The sequence below is a fragment of the Aulonocara stuartgranti genome (assembly GCF_965226115.1).
Source record: "Aulonocara stuartgranti genome assembly, chromosome: 7".
Classification (NCBI taxonomy): domain Eukaryota; kingdom Metazoa; phylum Chordata; class Actinopteri; order Cichliformes; family Cichlidae; genus Aulonocara; species Aulonocara stuartgranti.
The window spans coordinates 4653636-4679484 of NC_138945.1; the positions used below are offsets into that span (position 1 = coordinate 4653636).

Here is a 25849-nt window from a genome sequence, read left to right on the forward strand (position 1 = left end):
TATTACTCAAACGACTGGAGAACTGGACAGGTCTTTCAGGAACTGTACTAAACTGGTTCAAAACATACTTAGAAAACAGGAAATACTTTGTATCAATAGGTAACTTCACATCTGAGCAGACAAGTATCACATGTGGAGTTCCCCAAGGTTCCATCTTGGGACCCCTTCTGTTTAACATCTACATGCTCCCACTGGCACAGATTATAAACAACAACAAAATAAACTATCACAGCTATGCAGATGACACACAAATATATATCACAATGTCACCAGGAGACCGAGGCCCTGTACAGGCTCTTGGTAAATGCATTGAGGAAATCAATGACTGGTTGTGCCACAATTTTCTCCAGCTAAACAAAAACAAAACTGAGGTAATAGTCTTTGGCGCCAAAGAAAAACGATTACAGGTCACCAGAGAACTTCAATCTATACATCTAAAAACCACAAACCAGGCGAGAAATTTGGGTGTAGTGATGGATGCAGACCTAAACTTAGAAAAACACATTAAGACAATAACAAAGTCAGCTTACTATCACCTCAAGAATATATCAAGGATAAAAGATCTGATGTCTCAACAGGACCTGGAAAAACTAGTCCATGCATTCATCTTTAGTAGGCTTGATTACTGTAACAGCATCTTTACAGGTCTACCTAAAAAATCAGTCAGACAACTACAGCTCATTCAGAACTCTGCTGCTCGAGTCCTCACTAAGACCAAAAAAGTGGACCACATCAGTCCAGCTCTGAGGTCCTTACACTGGCTGCCTGTCCGTCAGAGGATAGACTTTAAAGTTCTGATGCTGGCCTATAAAGCTCTGAATGGTTTAGGACCAAAATACATCAATGACCTCCTGACCCAGTATGAACCTTCCAGATCCCTCAGGTCATCTGGATCCGGTCTTTTATCAGTTCCCAGAGTCAGAACCAGACACGGAGAAGCTGCATTCAGCTTTTATGCTCCTTATATCTGGAACAAACTCCCAGAAAGCCTCAGATCAGCTGAAACACTCAGTTTATTTAAATCCAGGTTGAAGACTCACCTGTTCTCAGCTGCATTTGAATAAAGCACCAAATCCACACTTTAAGCTTAAATTTCAAAACTTACATTTAACTACTGATTTTATCTACTGTTCTGATTTTATCTGTTTTGATTTTATATACTGTTTTGTTTGTTTGTTTGTTAATTAGTTAGTTAGTTTATTTGCTTGTTTTAATCAATTTTAAATCATGCTTTTTATTTGTTCTTGTTTCTAATGTCTCTGTAAAGCACTTTGAATCACCTTGTTGTTGAATTGTGCTATACAAATAAACTTGCCTTGCCTTGCCTTGCCTTGGCTGATCCTGAGCTACCGGATGATCTTCCTTACAGCACCACCAGGCAATGTTTTCAGCTTAAATCACAGGCTGGTACAAAATACAGCCCACGCATGGCTGCTTTTTCACCTTTTGGTTTCCTTTGGACTTCCTTTGCAGACAGACTGGGTTAGTGAACATGAGCTGTGTCCTGTTTGCTGGCAGAGTCTGGGAGAACTTTGAGGTACTGGGTTTGAAATATGTTAACCTTTTGTTACTTGAGTCTGCCACAACAAAGCTTTTCAAAAGTGTGTAGACACGACTCAACAGTTTCTGTTTCAAACAAACACTGGCCACAAAGGCACTGTGGTGCCAGTATCACGTTTCACAAGTGATTGTTTTTACTTGCAAATTGCTGATAAATTTGCAAACCCTAGAGAGCCCTTTTGTGATCATGCATAGGTCACATAAGCACATAATGGAGATTAATTAGAAACATCTGTGTTACAAACTGCATTAAAAAGTTGTATTAAAAACTGAGAACGTGTTTACTACTTACATAGGAAATATGAAGGTAAGAGCCACTAAGGTACTGTTAATCCAATGCATCTGATTTAGTGATCGTCAGCAGACATATAAAAGCAGACATTGTGCAGTTTGCTTGTTCCTGAAAATTCATCCCAGGGTCAGACGTGTTGCCAATCCTCGGACTCTCAGACCTCAGTTAACATGTTAAATGCTAAAGTTCATAATTAGAAAATGACTGAACAAGTGTGGCTTGTCTGGAAGGATTGCCAGAATATAAAACAACAATCAAAAAAACTTCTCTCTAAAAGGAACATGGCTTAGTTTTGCAAAGTTGCATCTGGACAAACCACAACACTTCTGGAACAATGCTTTTTTTGACAGACGAGACCAAAGTGGAGATGTTTGACTATAATCAATGGCCCCGCATTTAGAGAAACCCAAACACAGCATATCAGCAAAAAACACAAAAACAGCCTACTAACTTACTAACTGACAGCATGGCAGTGGAGGGCTGATGAATTGAGTTTCTTTTGCAGCCACACGACCCAGCTGTCTTTCAGTTACCGAGTTGACCATGAAATCTTTTGTATACCAGTAAATTCTAGAGTCAAATGTGAAGCCATCTGTCTGACAACCAAAGCCCAAATTGGTCTTTCAACAGGCCAATGAAATAAGTGCCAAAGAGTTATTGCCCTTTCGGTGTGTTTGCTGTGAATTTATGGCTCCTGTTTTCACCCTTGAACTGTTTGACTTTTAATTTTTTTGGGCCAGTTATGTTATTTTTTTGTCTTGTCATTAGTTAATTAATTTATATGACACCAAAACACAAAACCAGTTTCCCAAGGTGCTTTATATTGTAAAGCAAAGACTTGAGCGTAATACGTATTTGAATTTTAACAAACTTATGGCCTCTTATCTACTGCTGCTACTACTACTGATATTACAAAGAATGACAAATATATAAATATTTTCTACATTGTGCGAAGCACTTTATGATTTATGAAACAACATGCATTGTTCACATAAATTAAAAAGTAGTAATATTTTTCACTAATTATTACATTTTTTTTTATCTTACAAGGTTTAGAAATGCAAACACTTGGCATAAAATCTGACCGTTCCTGTCCCTGGAAGTTTCCATGTCTTAGCTTAAGTGTAAGGAAATGCCATCACTTATGGAGTAGCTTTTGAAAGAATGCTGAGCAGAGTTTTCCACAGGCAGGTCTGTATTACAGCACATACATGATGTCTCAGGAGTATTAATCCCCTCCAGCACCCCCCCACCCCCCCCCCCCCATCAGCATTAGTACCAAGGTTCTGCTTCCATCCTGTGATAACGAGAACGCTGTCTCCATTATTGTTGTTAATAGGGACTGTAGTAGGACTAGATGATACTCTAGTCCTAATACTAAACTTTAAAAAGTTGAATAAGTAACAACGGTGAAATGTTATTAATGAAGAGTATGGAGCTTCAGAATAGACAGGTGGAGTACAGTAAGACTATGAGAAGTTAATCAGATTATGGTAGCACTGCACTGGATTATTGTGTGAATGAAGACTGCTGTAGTGTGTATGCCCACAACTGTGAGTGCATTCCAGTTCAATTCACAACAACAACGACAACAACAGGGCCTTTTGTATGATAAAGACTCTGCAATATTAGAGACAGACCCCCAAAGAGCAGAGGATCCTTTATCATACCTTTAACACTTGGCAATGGTAGGAAGGAAGAACTGTTTTTTTTAACAGGGAGAGACGCGCAGGAGAAGGAAGCTCAGGGAGGGGAGGCCATCTGCTACAAGTGGTTGATGGTAAAGGAAAAGGGAAGTTCCAAATGTTCAACTTCAAGTATTTTTTTGAGCCTGGTACAAAAGACGGTTTTCAGAATCACAATATTTTGTGATCTGAGAGGATGTGCACTATATAGCTACTTCCCCCCCTTATAAGCAAATTTGCTCTTAATGGGCAAACAAGCATGAATAGCAAACTTCAGTATCAAGCAGTCCAATCTAGTTGTGAAGGCATCATTTGTTTGATCATTTTAATGGCTACTCACAGCAAAGCAGTTTGTTGCTTCTCCAATACCAGTAAAAAACAGAACAAACCCCAACTTAAATCTGAGCTCTGCTCTGACTTGTTCAGGTTGTACTGATAGCAAACTTTATAGTGCAAAATCTTATCTAGTAGTTCTTCAAATACACATATTTCATCAGTGACAGTTTCTTCCCATCCAGTGGTTTTGTCAGCCAAATGTAAGATGGGGCCCTTCTGCTGTGTGAAACTTTAATTAACCAAAAAGATATTTCTTCTGCCTCAAAAGAGACTCTGCCTTCAAGTATTATTTGTGAAGCAAAAATATCCAGTCTGCCAGAAGCTGGGGAGTGAAAACAGAGCTGCACACACTGTACCAAAAGAGGATCACGAAAATGAGTTTTCCTCTTCACTACCTCAACATCCTGCCTTTGCCATTGTTGCTGTGTTTGCACAGTAAAATATTCTGAAAGAAATGTGTAATCTTAACAAATTTCCCCGCAAGAAACAAACTGACCAAGACTAGATGTTAGCTTTGCAAGCTTTTATATGCTTACATATACTATATAACGTGGAGGCAGTCATCTGTAGTAATAACTGTGGATGTGATTGAAATGTGAGAAACACTAGACACTCCAACGTGAGGAGTGCGTGATGTGTGAAGAAGCAGTGGACAATACATGAGGGAGGAAAGAGAAATGTATTGCTTCCATGTGTTGGACAAATCACAATGAATCACTTCAGATTTGTGCTGTTCTGCACTATTTGTCAAGCTTATTTGCAGACAGAGTAACACTGGTTTGTTCCAACACCAATGATGGAAGCATCTAGAGCTGCATTGCTCCATATTATATATTATATTAATAAGATAATGATGTGATGTGTAAAAGGGGCTGTTGGTGGTGCATGTGACCACTAACAGCCCCTTTTACTTTTTTTTGCTTTAGACTTGGTCCTTTGGACTTGAATCCCAGAAAGAAAAACTTAGTAGTCCATAACTTAGAATGGTAGTGAATAACACGAATAGCTAAAAGATTAAAGGTGACAGAGCAGGTAGATTTATCTAAAGCTGTTAAGAACCAAAGCGGAGCTCAAAACAGTGAACTGGTCTTGATTTAAATTGTTAGCCAAAAAACACAAGAAAATGCTGTTCCACATTTGTTTTTGCTTGTGCATAAGGTCATCCATCCATTTTCTTCTGCTTATCCAATTCAGGGGGCTGGAGGCTATCACAGCTGCCATTGGCAGTGTTGGGAAGGTTACTTTTAAAATGTATTCCATTACAGAATACAGAATACATGCCCCAAAATGTATTCTGTAATGTATTCCGTTACGTTACTCAATGACAGTAACGTATACTGAATACTTTGGATTACTTAATATATTATCATGCTTTTTACAACAACGTGAATGTACTATTGCTGTGTGATTTATTACTATTACTGAAGGTCCGCGACTCCGAGCTGTAGTAAAGGGACCTCTGACTAATACGGCGGGGTCCCTGTCGGCTCATAGCCGAAAACTAGCTTTACTTTGTTGTGTGGGTCAACTTTTCTTGCGGGAGACAGAGAGAGGCGTTGAAAGGCTGCTCCAACGGAACTTATTGTTTTCGGAGGAAAACACGAACACGGTGTACAGTTGAGTCCTAATAGCTTACTTACAACTGGGCTCGTCAGGCACTCTTCTTGGCTGAAGTGGTTATTATTATATTTACATGCTTCCAGCTCCCGTTTTTCCTCGATGACAACTCGTACCTTTCCACTCCCCTTTTTCTCCCTCCTCGCTCACAGACACATAACGTGTATGGCAGTCCATTCTCCCTGCAGCACGGACTACACTACCCATGATGCTACATTCTTTAGAGCTATGCTTGTAGCATTCTGCCTGTTAGCTTAGCACAACAACAACAACAACAACGAAAAGGCGCTCTCTCACCCAGGACCCGCGACAAAATGAAACAGGAAAGTACCGCAGTGTAATCCATTTATTTCAACAAAGTAACTGTATTCTGAATACCACCTTTTTAAACGGTAACTGTAACGGAATACAGTTACTCATATTTTGTATTTTAAATATGTAACGGCGGTACATGTATTCCGTTACTCCCCAACACTGGCCATTGGGCACCCATAGCTGCCAGGTTAGGTGATAAATACATCAAAATAATGTTTATATCTTACTGCATTACCCCAAATTTTGTCGCTCCATTTATAAAATAATAATTACAATCTGCTGCACTAGAACAACCCAGTTCTTGAGGTTTCGCCAAATTCCATTATAACCCCTGAGTTTAGCCCAGTGTTTTGTCATGTAGGAGTTTGTGAACCTGTAAAGAAATTTAAATTTTAAATCTCTGCCCGAAAGTTTACTAATAAAATACATTCATAAAAATCAATTCCACTTTATTCCCTCATCCTGTTGGTATCAGAGACTTTATTTTCTTTGAGATACAGTTGTGAATCACTTGAGTACATAACCCGTTTGTGCATAATGACTGGCAGTTTATGGATTCATTCCCATAGTAATATGATATGCTGAGAGCAAACTCCTTCTGATTCTCCAGATGGGTGGAACTGAGGAATAAAAATGAAAGAAGCGGAGAAGCAGCGCCAGTGCAGACATCAGGCACCAGTAGAAGGTCAGTAGAAATGTCCTCCCCTCTAATTTCAGAGGGTAGGAGAGTAATTACACACCAATTTTACCTCTACCTCCTCCCTCAATGCATTCAACTCCTCCCAGCCTCCCTCTTCTGCCTTCTTCCCTTCACCCCAACCCATCCCTATCCTTCTCATATTGCCTCCTTACCCACACTGTACCTTCCTGTATATCAAAGATAGATACAGTCATGTGAAAATAAAGTTTTCACAGGACCCTGTACAGTCCTGTGAAAACCTAAGTGCATGCTAGCACCTTTAGCAGCAATAACCTGAAGTAAATGTTTTCTGTTTGACTTTTTCAGTTCTTCACATCATAGTGGGGGAATTGTGTCCCACTATTCCTTACAACATTGCTTCAGTTCATTGAGATTTGTGGGCATTGTTTATGAATAGCTTTCAACCACAGCACTTCAGTATGGTGGAAATCTGGACTACGGCTCTGAAATTTCAACACCTTGATTCTTTAGCTGTTGTACAAATGGCCTCACATTTGATTCTTGAATACTTCCGGATATAGAGGAATTCATGGTCGCGTCACTGACTGCAAGCTGCCCAGGTCCTGTGGCTGCAAAACAGGACCAAACCAGTAGGTCTATATTAGCCTGCTGACAGTTAGCATGAAGCGTATGAACTGATATGTTATGTTTAGCTTTCACTACATGTGGTGCTATGCATCGGTCTTGTTGGTCCAATTTGGCATTGTTCCAGAAGTCTTGTGATATGTTCAGATCACCCGGGTGGTCAAACAAAAACAAGACCAGGAACATGAATGAGTGGAGAAAATTTTGTGACTATTTCACTGTGGCTGTAGCTCAGGTGGCAGAGCAGGTCAGCCACTAATCAGAAGGTTGGTGGTTCATGTCCTTGGGCAAGATACTAACCCCATGTTTGCCTACTGGTGGTGGCCAGTGTCCGGCAGCCTCGCCTCTGTCAGTGTGCCCCAGGGCAGCCGTGGCTACAATGTAGCTTGCCATCACCAGTGTGTGAATGTGTGTGTGAATGGGTGAATGACTGAATGTAGTGTAAAGCACTTTGGGGTCCTTAGGGACTGAGTAAAGCGTTATACAAATGCAGACCATTTACCATTCAAATGTTCCTGAGACTGCTTCTTGTAATACTGAGTTCTTTCTAATGATTACCTCAAAGTGGGTAGCCAGCTAGTAACATTCCTAGCACTAGTGAATCAAAATAGCCCACAAAGAGACCAACCATGCTGGGCGATTATTTGTTATTTTGGTACCTAGAAAAGCCTAGATATCTAGGCTTTGAGATAGCAAAATTAAATATAAAGAAATATTAAATATAAAGACTCAAACTCCAAGTTTAGGGTGTTTTTTGTTGTTGTTGTTGTTTTAAATCACGTTATTATATCGCTTATGTCAATTTTGACATTACTTCGAAGCTTAAATTTAGACTATTGTGAAAAAACAACAAACAACCCTAATCTTAAACCGGTTAACCAGTTACATGGTGCATGTTCAGAAGCTAAGACTCCCTGAGGGGAATCAAAAAGGAGAAAGCAGGAACTCAGTGGAAAAGTTGGCCACCTATTATCTTACAGTGGCACAGCCAGATGTTTGCTCCTGCTAAAAATGTTCTGAGACTTTTGTGCTCGTCCTGTTAAACTAAAACCACAAAGGTGCCGGCCTTGATGAGAAATGGAGATATAAAAAAGTGGTGTGGGAGTAGAGCTGCAATGGGTGGAACCATCCTCGCAGCTATATAAAGCGGTCTAATGACAAGGCATCCGAGAGTTTGAAGATATAAATACGTTTCTTAAAGAGCTGTTCAGTCCACCACCCTGTCCTGAAATGACAGGGTGGATGGAAAGGGAGTGTGAGTGGGAGTGTGTGTTTGTGTGTTTCAGAGCCAGTTAATTCACACACTCGGTGGACAGTTTTACTGTTGAACTTGTTCTTTGCTCCACATTGTACTACTGTGTCACAGATGTTTCTCATGTTGAACACCCATTAAACACACACACGATCCCATACTGTATAATTGCACTTGATTTATGTTCAGAATGTGTTGTCTTACATGTCTTGTAAGGAGCTACAGTAGTCTCAAACACTGAGTTTAGCCCATAAGTCAAAGCCAGCATTTCTGCTGACCAAATGTTGGCCCCTGATGTTGGTCTTATGTTGACACAAGACTGGGCAGGGCTCGCAGTAAATTAGTAAAATAACATACACCACATTTAGACAGAGGAGCCGTTTTACTGAGTCACAAGACTTCCCATTTATTTATTTATTTACCTTGGTGTGACAGAACGTCCTTCAGCAAACATCTTTTTTTGTGTTTATATTCTTGAATTTTGCAGATTCATAAATGTGCAGTCTTTTTCACTCTTTACCAGAAACTATTTGCCTGTTGGCACAAATATTTCTGTTCATTTTGTATGGTCACATTCACCCCTGCTTTCGGTCTGCTTCTCTTGATTTTCCTCTAGACTTCAGACTTACGTTATCTTGAAACTGTCTCAGTGATGCTGAAGGTAAGCATCGTACTGCAATGATGACATTTAGCAGATTCACATTAGCATTTCTATTTGTAGTTTTAACATTTGTAGTTTTGACATTTGTTATCCACAATGACACAATTTCTACCAATTACAGTGAGGGGATGATTGGGGCTCAAGAGTTGACAGTTCATCTTGTAATCGGAAGGTTGCCGGTTCGAGCCCCGGTTCCAACAGTCTTGGTCGTTGTGTCCTTGGGAAAGACACTTCACCCGTTGCCTACTGGTGGTGGTCAGAGGGCCCGGTGGCGCCAGTGTCCGGCAGCCTCGCCTCTGTCAGTGCGCCAGGGCAGCTGTGGCTACAATATAGCTTGCCATAACCAGTGTGTGAATGTGTGGATGACTGAATGTAGTGTAAAACGCTTTGGGGTCCATAGGGACTGAGTAAAGCGCTATACAAGTACAGGTCATTTACCATTTGCATCATTGCTAGTGGCCTTCTCCTACTCCAGAGGATTTCTGCAGCACGAATAGCTATTTCAGCTGTTTGAGGTTTAAAAAGTAACAGAAATCTACACGCGTTATTCAGGAATTCAGGATGATCATCATTTATAAAGATGTCTTATACAAAAGGCAACTAAAATACAAATTATTAAACTCTTAAGTAAGGTTTAAATGAATCAAAGCTAGAATACTGTTCACAGACTGTTGATTAAACCAACAGTGGCATCGCTTTGACATCTGTTTGTTTTAACCAGATGTGACCATATTTGGTGAGTTTAAGGTACTTCTGATTTTGCTTCACCGAAGGTTCTCTACACTCTGTAAATGTGGTGCTATGGATCGTTCTTGTCTGTCCAGTTTTACATTCTTCCAGATGTCTTGTGATTTGTTTGGATCACCCAGGTCGTTCAAAAAATAAATAAATAAAAAGGACCAGGAACATGAATGAGCAGAGAAAAGTTGGGAACTATTTCACAGATGTCCCTGAGACTGTTCCTTGTGATGATTAACTCAAAGTGGTTAGCTAGCTAGTAACATTCCTAGCACTAGCGAATCCAAATAGCCCGCGAGGAGACCAGCCATGCTGGGTGATTATTTGGGCAGTTATTTTGATACCTAGAAAAGCCTACACCAGCCTTTTGATATCTAATTTTGAGATATCAAAATTAAGTATTATTATTAACGTTATTAGAGTTCCTGGCACAGACTGCTTGAGGGTAATACATGTAGCACCTGTGCTAGTAATTAAAATCCTCTTAATCGTTGTATTCAGGTATTTTCAGTCCCACTGTGACAGTTATATATAAACTTAAGCTCCTCTCCATTCAGTCTGCTTTTACAAAAAATTGTGAAAGAATAGATCATTATAGAGAGCTCACTGAAGTCGAGTTTGGTAATAGGATGTCACTGGTACAATGTTAGTTTGTGAAATATTCCATGATCATATGTAAGTAGTGATATTTCAAAATGAAAATGTTTAGAAACCACAGCCATTCAAACACTAAGTGGCAGGCCACGCAAAGTTACAGACCGAGGTGCTGAGGCACACAGTGCACAAGAGTTGTGAACGCTCTGCTGACTCATTAACTGCGGCGCTCCAGCAGGAGAAAGAAGGAGGAACTGTCATGGAGGACCAAGCCCCTGCATGGGCTGTATCATGTGTTACTCATCAGCAGGTCAGTGGACTGATCTCCTGTCCCTGTATGCTTGGGAAAGATACCAAACCAGCTGCCCCCAATGTATCCATTGGAGCGTGAGTGTTTATATGAATTAATGTAAGATATCAAATACTGAATCCGACCAGTGGCTAGAAAAGGCCAGCTGGAGGAGCTGATCATGGCAGCATAAGATCACAAGACCAGATCAGTAAATCTGTGTAAAGGTGAAAGAAGTCCAGCACATAGTAACAGGATATAAGAATAAAGTTGGGACCACATACTGTATACTGAAAAGCTCATCCAAGTGCCTGGCACAGTGTACAGGAACATCTCTGCCACACACAGACTAGAAGTCCCCAAGTCCTGATGGGAGACACCAACAAAGGCTACAGGCTAAGTTCCTGCAGCACTCCAAGGTTAAAACAGACAAGCACCTGCTGAAGAAACCACACAAGCTTTTTGGTGGTTGACAAAATGCAGAAGAGGGCAGTTTTATAGATGTAGCAATCCCAGAAAAAAGAAACATCAGAAGCACAAGACAATCGAGACATACCAGAGGCTGAAGGACAACTGGAGCAGAATGTAAAGTCCACAGTGGTAAACAACAGAGGAGCTAAAACCCTGAAGCTGGAAGAGTGGCTCCAGGAAACATATTAATCACCATATTATTGGTATTAGATAATATACAGTAATATACAGTATTATGTCATGGTATGTAATCATTTAGTATCTTATTATAACAAAACCATATTGCAGTAATTTGTGGTTGTCTGGTGGGCTGGAAGTGGGCATTTAAAGGTCACACCATTTCCAAAACTGGGAATGGCTGACAGACAGTTTGATAGCACTGTGTGATGCAAAAAGCAGTGTATAAAGCATAGATAATTAGGCAGATGAGAAACCATTAACAATGTAGTAAATATGCAGTATAATCAGCATTCAAAATACTGTCAGCATCCATTGCCAAAGGCTTTTCAAACCAGCGAGGGTCAGTTATGCATGATAAGCTAAAGCAGGCAGAAGAGTGAAAGCACTTAGGGAGTGGATCAGCTCAAAGCCTCTTTAATCTTATAATCTTTAATAGAGTAGCTCTTGTTAGCTGGTTTTAGCCCTAGAGGAAAACGCCACGCTGCCCCTGCTCCTTTCTGCCTATTACAATCACTCCAACATGCATCGACAGTTAGTTGACAGCAGTGATCACACATGTGCACTTTACACAAAATGATGCGCTAGGCTGACAGAAAAAGCCAAATATCAGCCAACAACCTCCAGCTGGATTCCTCATCAAAAATGAATTGTGTTGGACTTAATTAAACCATTTAGGCGACTAACGCAGAGAACATGTTTCTCTTGTTTCTGTCGTGTCTCATGACCGTCAATCCCCGGCTCTGCTTTCTAATAAGAAAACAGTTAAACACAATCCAATCCTATCCAATCAAATTACAGTCACCATTTGGTCCTATTAGAAGTCTGCAGCACCCCCGAGGTCAGCGGCATATCATTGCTCTCATTGATGAGGACATCTATCAGCCAATAGCTAGTCTGTGGTAATCGGTGAAGATGATTACCACAGACCCATTGTTCATTCACAGATTTAGTCTGAGTGAGACAGACTGTATGTTCATTATTATTATTATTATTATTATTATTATTATTATTATTATTATTATTATTATTATTATTATTCATGGTAATAGCAACAGTATTATTATGGATGAAGAGCACATGCCACTTTCTTTTGTTTTCCTATGTGTAGCACTAAATCTTTAAATCAATTCAATTTTAGTTTTTTATTCCATTCATTCTCAAATTACATAATCTTAGACAAGCTTTTGCAGTCTTTAACTGCACTTTTCTAACTGTTTGAACCCCCAGTTTATACATATGATAAGACAATATGTGAAGTGAAGACCTGATTGAATTAAAGTAAGCAGGAAGCGCAATGGTGTAGGGCTGGGCAATGTGTAAAGATTAGAGCTACTGAGAGAAGTAACTTCAGGTCAGCCTGTGGGTTTTCACAATTACAAAGGTGGTTCGATTCTTAACTAAATACATCACCATGGTAACCTGTACTACAGAAGTAACCTGTTCCAGAGCAGGTGATGTTCTAGATAAGGTATTAACAAAACCACCACTTACTTAGTTTCTGGTTAAAGCATTCCTGTAGTTTTTAGAGAAACCCAACAATTGTACTTCTTCCTTTTTTTTTCTCCATTATGGGTTTGAGCAACTTAAAAACTTTTAAAGTTAAACCAAAGCCTTGTGTTTGTTGACTTTTTATGACATTTGCCAGTATGCCTATTTACTGGTCTGAAACACTATATATCTTATTTTATATATTATTGTCTCTCTTAATCTCAGACCGAAAGAGAACCAACAGGACTGGACCTAAAACAAAGTGGCTGAAACTGTCTTACACACCATGAACACATGTAAGTTAATTGGACTGAGTACTCACGAACTGTCCTCATAGAACTGACAACTCTATTATCTTGCACAGCTTAGTGTAGCACTTTGCACTGTTTAGATTGCAGTGGTGCATGAATGTGCAGTTAAAATATCACAAGTCATTGAAGTCCTTTGACTGATCATTAAGACTAGAAAAGCACTATGTAAATAAATACAATGCATGTCCAGTCAAAGTGCATAAAGTTCACTTTTATGCATCATTTAAAAAACATTACAGTAGCTTCATTCACCCGTCTCCTCCCTGGTGCAAGGAATGAAAAACCTGTATTACTGAACCTTGTTACGTGTAAATCTTTTCATATTTTTCTAATAATATAGTTTAATCTGATATAAATTATACCACTTTTCTGCTAGCAGACGTGCTTGTGGATTGTTTTTATGCCGCAGACTCTGCCGCTTTCATGTGAACTGGCCATTGGGAAAGTCTTTGTTGACTTACTGAGTTGATAACCACCTTTGTGCGATCGCTCAGTCTGATTGCTGATGTTAGGTTCAGAGAAGCCAGATCTGGAAACGATTACCTGAGTATGTTGAACTTGCTTTGTAGTGCAGGCCACAGCCTAAATATAAAATTTCCTAATGAAAGTGTGTGTTTGAGCACCTCAAATTTTAAACGTCTCTGTATGTATGTATGTAAACCTTTGTAGTGTCCTCTGAAGTGAAGGAAAAACAGCTGCTTGTATGTGTAGTCAAGTTTGTGTATAAGAGGATCAACGGGCCTCATTAAGGAGAGCAGCCAGCAGCCGGGCACTGACAGCAGCTTTGTGGACCAAATGACTGCCTGGAGAGATAAGAGCACATCAGGTAGACAGACTTCACAGAGACAAACTCCTGCGTAACTGCAGCTCAGTCTTTTCTGCCGACAAACACACTTCTGTTCTTAACAGCTGAGAGCTGATGTAAGTCTGAACTGCTGAAATGGTGCTGAGGGGATAACTGCCTTTCATTCCTGCTGAGTTGGAGCTTAGTATGCTGAGAGGTGCAAAGGAGCATCACATTTTTATTGACCTGTTGCTCAAAAATTCTGAAATCATCCATCAAATCCTCTTACTCTCGACACAGAGTCAGAATTTCATGCCAGCCCAATTGACTTTTAGCTTAAGCTGAAGCATTGTAACGGTGGGAAAACGTGACATCGGAGTTTATTATCGGTCTTGCCATCAAACTGTATTTCGACTGCAGGTTTCTAAACACTCTAAAACATTTGAATACTTGTAATGAAAGAGATCTTGAGATGATGAAATATTACATTGGCTTACAGAAGGCATTTGAACAGGAGCTAGTGAGGACTCATGGTTTCTGCTTTAGGTCTTAACTGGAGGAGAATATGAAAGCTCCCAAAGGGTTAGGACAAACTTTCTCAATAGAAGAAGGGGAAATGGAAAGAAGTGCAGAACAAATGATGGAGTGAAGCAAAGTAAAGCTGAGTGTTTAGGGGAAGAAGAGAAATAGATACAGACAAAGGAAACCAGAGGCACTGCTATTGCCAGTAATGAGAAGTGACGTGAGATAGACAATACAGTAAGTGTAGTTTTGGCTCCAGTCAGCTCACATAGATCATGAGACAAGACAAGGTGATACTGTTTGTGCAAGCTTGTGTGTATCTGTTCTTCACAAGCATGTCTTCATGTTTGCATCTCTCAGGAAAGTCATAGCAGTAATGAACAATGAAGGACTAATGACAGTCTAAGACCAAGTGAAAGAGCTCATTAGTCATAACCTGATGGTTATTACCATGACAGATGGTTTGTCATAAGAACCATGTGTAAATCGCCCTGGAAACTGTTTGGAAAAAGGCAAGAAATTTCAAAAGAAGTACACCTGGCTGGTGATTGGATGAACCATCCACCGATCACCATGTATCGCAGACTCATGTCATGTTCTTAGGAGAACATCAAAGTTATGAAGAACCACTAACGTCATTCATTGTTTCTCTTTTAGTAAATAAATACTTTATTGAGATTTCTCATGTGATGTCATGCACACTTTTCCGAAATCCCAAACATTCAACTTTTTCAGATTTTCTCACCTGGATGATTGAGCATGCATCAAGACACAAAATGCTGGAGTTGATACAATGAGTATTCCTCAACCAACTGGGGAAAACACGTTAGGCAGATTAATACCTGCACATTTGGAAGGCAAAATTAGGTCATACCCAATACAAGCACTCCTGGAACACTGTTATATAATCAAATTATCTGGCTGGTATAGCTGTTGTATAAGGAGCCTTTTAATTGTAGCTATCCATTTCTTAGCCAAACATTTCACCTGCTATTTTAGTTCATTATATTGAACCTCCTGCTAAGCAGCTGAACCGAACCTTTATGTTTGGTAACCTTTGAAACATTTTTACAGAATTATGTAACAGCTCATATATGTCTTGATGAATATGAACATGGCAGTACAAAACATTTTAATGAGTAAAATTCCTCTTATTTACCTTTATATAACAGATATTTGTATCTTTGCACTGCATCTCAATATGGCTGCAGCTTGACTACCAAGCTGCTAACAGTAGTAAATAACTTAGCACTTTGCTCTCTCATCTGAATATGTTCATATCTGGTTACCATATACACTGCATATTAAATTTATTAAATCTCCTGTCTTTTAAAAAAAAGATAGTAACACAGTTTTGATCCTTTTCTTGTTTTAAAAATCTGTTAAAAACAAAAAAACTTGTTTGAAATAATTCACATTTTCATAAGTAATTCATATGTATTTGATCGGCACACTGCCGTTCCTTGACTAATCACAAATTAATAAAGCATACCATTCAAATGAGAAAATAAGCAGAAAAAGTAAATAATTATAATTTGTCATCTTAAAACATTATAATGTGCTTTATTATATTTATGTACCTTATTTGAAAAACCATACATTTGGAAATTCGTGGATAACAACAATAATTATATTTTTGCATTAAACATATACAGGGAGTGCAGAATTATTAGGCAAATGAGTATTTTGTCCACATCATCCTCTTCATGCATGTTGTCTTACTCCAAGCTGTATAGGCTCAAAAGCCTACTACCAATTAAGCATATTAGGTGATGTGCATCTCTGTAATGAGAAGGGGTGTGGTCTAATGACATCAACACCCTATATCAGGTGTGCATAATTATTAGGCAACGTCCTTTCCTTTGGCAAAATGGGTCAAAAGAAGGACTTGACAGGCTCAGAAAAGTCAAAAATAGTGAGATATCTTGCAGAGGGATGCAGCAGACTCAAAATTGCAAAGCTTCTGAAGCGTGATCATCGAACAATCAAGCGTTTCATTCAAAATAGTCAACAGGGTCGCAAGAAGCGTGTGGAAAAACCAAGGCGCAAAATAACTGCCCATGAACTGAGAAAAGTCAAGCGTGCAGCTGCCAAGATGCCACTTGCCACCAGTTTGGCCATATTTCAGAGCTGCAACATCACTGGAGTGCCCAAAAGCACAAGGTGTGCAATACTCAGAGACATGGCCAAGGTAAGAAAGGCTGAAAGACGACCACCACTGAACAAGACACACAAGCTGAAACGTCAAGACTGGGCCAAGAAATATCTCAAGACTGGTTTTTCTAAGGTTTTATGGACTGATGAAATGAGAGTGAGTCTTGATGGGCCAGATGGATGGGCCCGTGGCTGGATTGGTAAAGGGCAGAGAGCTCCAGTCCCACTCAGACGCCAGCAAGGTGGAGGTGGAGTACTGGTTTGGGCTGGTATCATCAAAGATGAGCTTGTGGGGCCTTTTCGGGTTGAGGATGGAGTCAAGCTCAACTCCCAGTCCTACTGCCAGTTTCTGCAAGACACCTTCTTCAAGCAGTGGTACAGGAAGAAGTCTGCATCCTTCAAGAAAAACATGATTTTCATGCAGGACAATGCTCCATCACACGCGTCCAAGTACTCCACAGCGTGGCTGGCAAGAAAGGGTATAAAAGAAGAAAAACTAATGACATGGCCTCCTTGTTCACCTGATCTGAACCCCATTGAGAACCTGTGGTCCATCATCAAATGTGAGATTTACAAGGAGGGAAAACAGTACACCTCTCTGAACAGTGTCTGGGAGGCTGTGGTTGCTGCTGCACGCAATGTTGATGGTGAACAGATCAAAACACTGACAGAATCCATGGATGGCAGGCTTTTGAGTGTCCTTGCAAAGAAAGGTGGCTATATTGGTCGCTGATTTGTTTTTGTTTTGTTTTTGAATGTCAGAAATGTATATTTGTGAATGTGGAGATGTTATATTGGTTTCACTGGTAAAAAGAAATAATTGAAATGGGTATATATTTGTTTTTTGTTAAGTTGCCTAATAATTATGCACAGTAATAGTCACCTGCACACACAGATATCCCCCTAAAATAGCTAAAACTAAAAACAAACTAAAAACTACTTCCAAAAACATTCAGCTTTGATATTAATGAGTTTTTTGGGTTCACTGAGAACATGGTTGTTGTTCAATAATAAAATTATTCCTCAAAAATACAACTTGCCTAATAATTCTGCACTCCCTGTAATTTCAGTTAATGACCTTGTACATGCTGGTGGATTAACCAGAAACATGAAACTGTTATTTTCATCATTACCAGTAATTTTATTACTTTTAATTTAGGGCAGCTTTGGAATAAAACTTGCCTTGGATCATGGTAAATAAATTTGTGAAGCACTGTAATTGTATATGTGCACTGCACCTGTACAGTTTAACGGCTGCAGTTTGACAACCGAGTTTGCTAACGTTAGAAAGTAACTTAACACTCTGCCCTTTCATCTGAATACATTAACATCTGATTCTATTGCAAAAAATGACAGTGACCAAAAACATCTGTTGCAGCAACGAGTGGTTTGTCTTTTCCAAATGATCCATTTGTTTGTTTCAAATCAGAAACCTTTCAAACCTTGTCAAGCATTGCTTGCTGCAAAAGTAAGCATTGGAGTACATTTACATGCTCTGATGATTTTGTTGGACAAAAAAGTTATTATCTATCAACAATAGATTAAAAAGAGTATCTAAAGTTCTTGTGGTTTGGAGGTGTAGTAAAAAATGTGCTGTACTTGAGGCATTGGCTCAACCCTGTGATTTAGAGTGATTCACAGTACTTCTCTGTACAGCATCTGCTGCAGCCAGTGTTGATGTCCAGTTTTATTTCTGCCTCTGCAGCACCTCACTTCTAATTCTACCATTTTGCCCTTGTTGATAGTCTGACAAGCTGCACTCCTCATTCTTTAAAAGTCAAGCTGGTTCTTACAATGCCAGCTATACAAGACTGTGCACGCGCACACGTACAAAACAAAGCAGAGTCTCCAAGCAGTTAAATTTAAATCCCTCATTTTGATTCTGCGCTGCTCTTCTTCTGATCATCAATCAGAGAGTAACAGGCCTCCTTCTGGTGTCCTGAATATGACCTACTCAGCAAATATGGGCTTGCCAACTTTATCCCCACTCAGACACACCAAGGAGCTGGTCTTGGCAGCAGTAGGAATTACTGTCATGGATAATGGGCTCACGGGACAAGAGGCTGCTTTTGGACTACTTTACGTAATTCATCTGAACGCCTGTAACTGGAGTTCATCATCATTCAGCTCGCACCTGCGCCTCTGTCCGGTCTCTTCAAAGAGTATTTGCATTTAAAAAACAATGATAAAGTCATCTAAAAGCACTCTGTGGTGCTCCCCCAGTTGGAACGCCACATGAACACAGCTGCAAAATACTGTTTTGAGCTAGACGTCATGCTGGGTGGAGGATTTGTAAATTAACTGGAAGTGTCAGTTTGATTCTGAGCCAGATGGATGCTTTAAACAGTAAAGAGCTTCCCATCAGACAATACCTACACTCTCACTGGCCAGAGCTGTGCAGGAGTGGGCAGGTGACTGATGTTGAACTGTAACCTCCCAACACATAAAAGAAAAGAGCTCCCAGTCATCATCATGTTGCACATAGTCTGACATTTACAAATCCTCCCGCCCCCACAAATAATTTTGAACTTTGCACTACGCATGCTGAATGAAGTACCCAGCATGCATCATTGTCAGGTCACTCAGGTGACTCCCCAGCTTTGTTTTGTCGTCACATCTAATAGTGTTTCTTGTTTTAGCAGTGGGTTTATTTTCAGACTTTAATCTCTGGCTGCTGCAAATGTTCCTGTACAGAAAGCTGCGCACAGCAGGTTGTGTCTCATGCCAAAGACAGCAGCAGGCTGACACAGAGCGATGAAGATGCTGTTACACTGTTAGCCTGAAAAAAAGATTCTGATTAGACTCATTGACACGATTGATTCTGCAAAAGTATGTAAGTATCTGATATCGGAGAAAGTAATCTGTTTGGTTGAAACTGTGACAGACTGAAAGAATCTATTTAGTTTTAATGCATTTGTGAAATGCAGCATGTTAGCGACTCGGGTCCAGGACTTTTTAAAACAATAGGCAGGATCAAGAAAAATATCTGGTTCTTCTTCTTTGTACTGTATTATCGTTTGGCTTCTTCTTTTTATTTACTGTTAAATGGAAACAGAGAGTGGTGGGAGACGTTTTAAAACAATACCTGTCAGAACAGCTGTTTGAACTTTGCAGACATGATTTCTCGCAGATGCTAATCTAAATGTTAGGGTGTCTGGGTCGTCGACCCATAGTTTTCAGTTTTACATTATTATTGAACGTTGATTTTGTCTCTGTGTTCCATGGTTGCTCTGTCTCCCCTGTCAGCTGTATCCCCTTGTCAAGTCCGCATGCCTGTGTTATGTTTCTTTTTTTACTTTGAAAGTCTCTGTCTCTTGTTAATGTATCTGGTTTTGCTTCCCTCGTCTTGTTAGCCCTGATTTGTTCCAGCTGTGTTTCCCTCCTGTCTCCCATTCCCTGATCACTCCCTCTGTGCATTTAAGCCCTGGGTTTTCTTCGGTCTGTGTTGTGATCTCCCTCATCTTACGCTGTGTGTTCTGCCTGCCTGCCTGCCTAAATTGATTTTGGATTTTCAGTTTTACTTTTGAGTTCACATTTTGCCTCAGAGTGTCTGCAACTTTGGGTCCTCCATACTGCCTGCCTGCACACAGCCACGTGACACTAAAAAGTGATAACTGCACCTGTTCCACTGCGTGTGTCATTAAACCAAATCTGTCTCCTCTCTATCATGAAGATAGAGACTAAGAAATTTCAGAATCACTCTTAAAAATGTCATATTTTATTATTCCTGTTCAGGAACCTATATATAACCAAAAACTGACTAATAATCCTGACTAATGATCAAGTTATATCCACTTAGAGGCCAAAACATTCTGGTGACCCCTCAACACTATTCTTAAAGAGTTTTGACCAGTACTCAAACAAGAAGTAATGGTAACCTCGTGTTTTGGAGGAAAATAAATGTAATTCTTCGTTGGAACAAATGTTCAATTCAATTCAATTCAATTTTATTTATATAGCGCCAAATCACAACAAAAGTCGCCTCAAGGCGCTTCATAGATACAGAGAAAAACCCAACAATCATATGACCCCCTATGAGCAAGCACTTTGGCGACAGTGGGAAGGAAAAACTCCCTTTTAACAGGAAGAAACCTCCGGCAGAACCAGGCTCAGGGAGGGGCGGCCATCTGCTGCGACCGGTTGGGGTGAGAGAAGGAAGACAGGATAAAGACATGCTGTGGAAGAGAGACAGAGGTTAATAACAGATATGATTCAATGCAGAGAGGTCTATTAATACATAGTGAGTGAGAAAGGTGACTGGAAAGGAAAAACTCAATGCATCATGGGAATCCCCCGGCAGCCTACATCTATTGCAGCATAACAAAGGGAGGTAAATGATTTTCATGTGCTTCCATCTGTCAAGAAATAAAATACTGTGGTGTCCTAAAAACTGAATGTTTGATCATGTGTAACATCTTTTCCTTGCTCAGTAATTTCTATCAAAATGATTTTCACTAGCAAAATGAATTCTGTTGCAAAGGATTATTGTGCCCTCCGCCATTGACTGAAGCCAGGTGCGGCTCGCATACCGCATGGCAAATCACTTTAGATGCTATCTGACTCACAGATCGCCCAACCACCCTGATGTAAGCTCCCACAATCCCCCATGTCCCAAATTCATTGTTACAGCTCTCTTCCTCAGCCTTCTCTAATCTCCCTTGCTTCTGTCTCTGCAGGCCTGCTGAGGACTTGAGAGGTCACGCTCTGAGCTCACAGCTCAAATATCACGTAGCAACAAAGTCTTAAGGCTTCTGTCTTCTCCTCTCTGTATGTAACCAATAAATCCTCACTTCATTCAGACGTCAGAGCCGGGCCCGTCTAACCTCTCAAGCGAACACGCTTCCTCCCAAGTTAAGACAGATCGTTTGGGTTTGAAATAAATGTGAGATGTACAGCAAAGCCAACCAGTCAGAACATTTTGATTAACATGTGTTCATTTTCATTGCCAGATCGCATGTGGAAGTAATTATGTCCCATTCATGCCACATTAGATTCACTGAAAAGAGTTTTAAATATATCATTGACTACACATTAACGGTGAACTCACATTAATGAGCCTTACTTGAAAAAGCTGAGCAATAACATCTGTGCTTCATCTGATAGAAATGCAGATTCAGCAAGTGAGCCATTATAAGAAGTAAGAAGTGGCACATTTAAAGTTGTTAAACCTTCACTGAGATTTCTGTTGTTTCTTTATTGAGGTGAACGCTTTATTAGAAGCCATCTATTCATTTATCAACAGTTAATTATGCTTCACTAAAGTTAATAAATCTATTAATACTTTCACTTTTAACTACTATTAGGATTCAACTGTAGGCAAGTTAACAGTTTGTTATACTTTTGCAGATGCAGATACACTAAAACAAGCGCAATTTCTTATTGAGTTTAAGAAATCCATGTTATCAAACACTTATTCATGATTAACTATCCTTTTTTCATCTATTGGATCTGAAGCATAAAGAAAACCACATCAGGATTATTGAATGTATTATTATAAACAATGACTAACTGTGCATTTTAAATATGCATGTTATCAAAGTTGATAAATTGTGAATCATACAAAAAGAGTATTTTATGTGAAGCACAAAAAAAGTAAGCTCTTTTTTTCTTTTTTCCTTTCTAGCATTAATAATAATAATATTGGATTGCATTTATGTGGCGCTTTTCAAGGAACCCAAAGGGCTTTTTACAATGCCACTATTCATTCACTCTCACATTCACACACTGGTGGAGGCAGCTACAGTTGTAGCCACAGCTGCCCTGGGGCAGACTGACAGAAGCGAGGCTGCCATATCGCGCCATCGGCCCCTCTGGCCAACACCAGTAGGCGGTAGGTGAAGCGTCTTGCCCAAGGACACAACAACCAGGACAACAGATAGAGCTGGGGATCGAACCGGCAACCTTCCAGTTACAAGATGTGACCTCTGACCTCCCAACCATGAACCGATGCACAGATTTGGTGCATTAAATAAAAAATTTAAGTCAAGAATTTCAGTTTAATTACTTTGTTACCACATAACTTGTAACCACAGGCAATTGTGATACATTAATAAGAGAATGTAGCCTTTAAAATAATTATAATAAAGCTTTTAACACTGACAGTGACAGAATGATTATATATAATGTATGAAAGATTATTATTATTAAACTTACTTCGATATTTTCAGTAACATTATTGGCAGAGAGGAGACTCCCCACAAACAGCCCTGCAAAGTCTGTGTTCAGTACAAAGGACCAAAAAGAAAGGATGGCATGGCGCCAGTAGTTATGTTGAGCATTACTAAAGTACTAATTGAAAAAAAGGTGTCATCCTCTCATCACAATGAGCACGTTGAGTAACCTAAATTAAGCACACCACTCATGACCCACAAGTGCATGCTAATCTAGTTAGCATGCTTGTGGTGGATCCTGGTTATATATGAATGTGCAAATAAGATGAGCCTGGTGGTGGACTGAGGACACTCAAAGAGCCGAGTACCACAACACACTCAGGCCCAATTCCAATATGGCCTATACGCCGCTTTACTCCCTGTGCAGGTACGCTTGCTGTTGTGGAGGGTCTCTTAAGCCCCTTTGATACTCAACAAAAAAAGGCCACCAGCACATGCTAACATCGCTAGGCTTTTGCCTCAGTAGTGGGAAAGGGTACAGTCATTGTTCATTCCCAGGTTAAATGACTCAGTGACTTCACCTGTCACTGGCTCCAGTGCCAATTTGCAATGATGTAAGCATGAAAACAAAGTAGATATGGTCATTTTTATCATGTTTCCAGTACAGTAAGTGGTAAGCTACAGTATATAAAATCAAAGTGAATGAAAGGAGTCAGTGGCCTTCTTTCAAAACTGATCTGTCCTGATCATGGTGTCAACAAATGTGTCAAAAGAATTTGGGTCAGCTCTTTGTTCAAATCTTTATTCATAATGCACTTTTCCACAAAGAGGGGTCAAACTGTTTTTTTAAGATTCATATAAAACATATCAGCACAATAAAATTCCATTTATCCATCCACCCCGGCTCCTCATCTGAGCAAAGGCTGTGAGGTATCAGTCCAACCGTTACTATACCTCCTTCTCCCCAGCTCTTCTGTGGGAATGCTGAAGGCAGCCAAGAGCCTCAATCTCTCCAAGGATGTCTGCTCTGAGGTGGACGTACCAGAAACACATTACCTCAGTAGCTTGCAGGACGCTTCCTTAATAAATGCCGAACCACCTCAGCTGGCTCTTTTCATTGGAGTAGCAGCGACTCTACACTCAGCCTTTCCCTGGCACACAATAAAACTGCTGAATTTTTTTTTGTTGTATTTTTATGTCTTAAACCTGGAAGCTAACATTTGTTATCTATAGCAGTTAGTCTGTCCTTGAGAAAAGGAAGTCCAGAAATCTAGAGGGTTTTAAACAACTAATGTCTTTGTTTTGTTTTGTTTTCCCCTGATGCTGTCTTTCTGTCCTTAAAAAATGTCATTCATGACATTTTAAACATGTGACAACTTTCAGTAAGGGGAAATGAAGGCACCTGTGGGAGTATCTAACGCTGTCTGATGGCCAGTGATTTTACTGGCGGCAACTGCATCTCATTTGGGGATAAACCATTCCTACAGCCACTGGAGTGGAAAACAACACAACACAAAGATCTGTTTTTGGGCTTTTCCCTCCTTCCCTGTTATCCTCACCTGCATCTCACAGCTTGTTTCGTAGGTTTCTTTTTTTGGCATAAAATGAACGAGATGAGAAAAACAGAATTCAGTTCAGTGAATCAAAGAAGAACAACAACAAAATGAAAGACAACACATAATTGATGTTGTAGTACAAAAACCCCACCATCAGGCACTTTCTATGAAAGTTTTGAGTGTTTTTTTTTTTTTGATTAGTCAGTTCTCATTGCTGCTGTTTTTCTAACAGATAAACGTGAACTATCTCCACAAAGATATTTTTACAGAAGTGCACGATTCTGTCTGAGAAATGCTTCTCCATTTTTGATATCTGTGTTTTTATTTAATGTATAAGCTCATGGTGAGGATTTTGTTTCTGTACATGTATCTGACTAAAATAGGAAAATACCATTTAATATAAAAAAAAAAAACCCAGAATATTTGATAAAGTTTTGCATTTTGATGTGAAATATCTCATGTAATATGCTTCTGTAAGTAGCTCTTGGATGATGATGATGAACAGTTCCTAAATAACTTGCTTGTTCTTGGTGAAATAGTGTATTTATAAACAGTGAATTTGTCATTAATGAAGTATAAATGTGGTAACACTACTCACATACAGGGAGTGCAGAATTATTAGGCAAATGAGTATTTTGTCCACATCATCCTCTTCATGCATGTTGTCTTACTCCAAACTGTATAGGCTCGAAAGCCTACTACCAATTAAGCATATTAGGTGATGTGCATCTCTGTAATGAGAAGGGGTGTGGTCTAATGACATCAACACCCTATATCAGGTGTGCATAATTATTAGGCAACGTCCTTTCCTTTGGCAAAATGGGTCAAAAGAAGGACTTGACAGGCTCAGAAAAGTCGAAAATAGTGAGATATCTTGCAGAGGGATGCAGCAGTCTCAAAATTGCAAAGCTTCTGAAGCGTGATCATCGAACAATCAAGCGTTTCATTCAAAATAGTCAACAGGGTCGCAAGAAGCGTGTGGAAAAACCAAGGCGCAAAATAACTGCCCATGAACTGAGAAAAGTCAAGCGTGCAGCTGCCAAGATGCCACTTGCCACCAGTTTGGCCATATTTCAGAGCTGCAACATCACTGGAGTGCCCAAAAGCACAAGGTGTGCAATACTCAGAGACATGGCCAAGGTAAGAAAGGCTGAAAGACGACCACCACTGAACAAGACACACAAGCTGAAACGTCAAGACTGGGCCAAGAAATATCTCAAGACTGGTTTTTCTAAGGTTTTATGGACTGATGAAATGAGAGTGAGTCTTGATGGGCCAGATGGATGGGCCCGTGGCTGGATTGGTAAAGGGCAGAGAGCTCCAGTCCCACTCAGACGCCAGCAAGGTGGAGGTGCAGTACTGGTTTGGGCTGGTATCATCAAAGATGAGCTTGTGGGGCCTTTTCGGGTTGAGGATGGAGTCAAGCTCAACTCCCAGTCCTACTGCCAGTTTCTGGAAGACACCTTCTTCAAGCAGTGGTACAGGAAGAAGTCTGCATCCTTCAAGAAAAACATGATTTTCATGCAGGACAATGCTCCATCACACGCGTCCAAGTACTCCACAGCGTGGCTGGCAAGAAAGGGTATAAAAGAAGAAAAACTAATGACATGGCCTCCTTGTTCACCTGATCTGAACCCCATTGAGAACCT

General features: G+C 40.0%; 1 protein-coding gene and 1 long non-coding RNA gene across 2 annotated transcripts in view; both read left to right on the plus strand.

The window, feature by feature from the left end:
- The first annotated feature begins 6123 nt into the window (after positions 1 to 6123).
- Positions 6124 to 25849, plus strand: part of smpd3 (sphingomyelin phosphodiesterase 3) — a 115512-nt gene continuing 95786 nt past the window's right edge. The window contains exons 1-2 of the mRNA XM_082541940.1: positions 6124 to 6490; positions 8959 to 9003. The gene's annotated coding sequence lies outside the window, so the exon portion shown is untranslated. The remainder of the gene's footprint in view (positions 6491 to 8958; positions 9004 to 25849) is intronic.
- Positions 19255 to 22485, plus strand: LOC309711742. Its single transcript, XR_014278088.1, has 3 exons — positions 19255 to 19367; positions 21015 to 21120; positions 21211 to 22485. It is a non-coding gene; the product is annotated as an uncharacterized lncRNA (long non-coding RNA).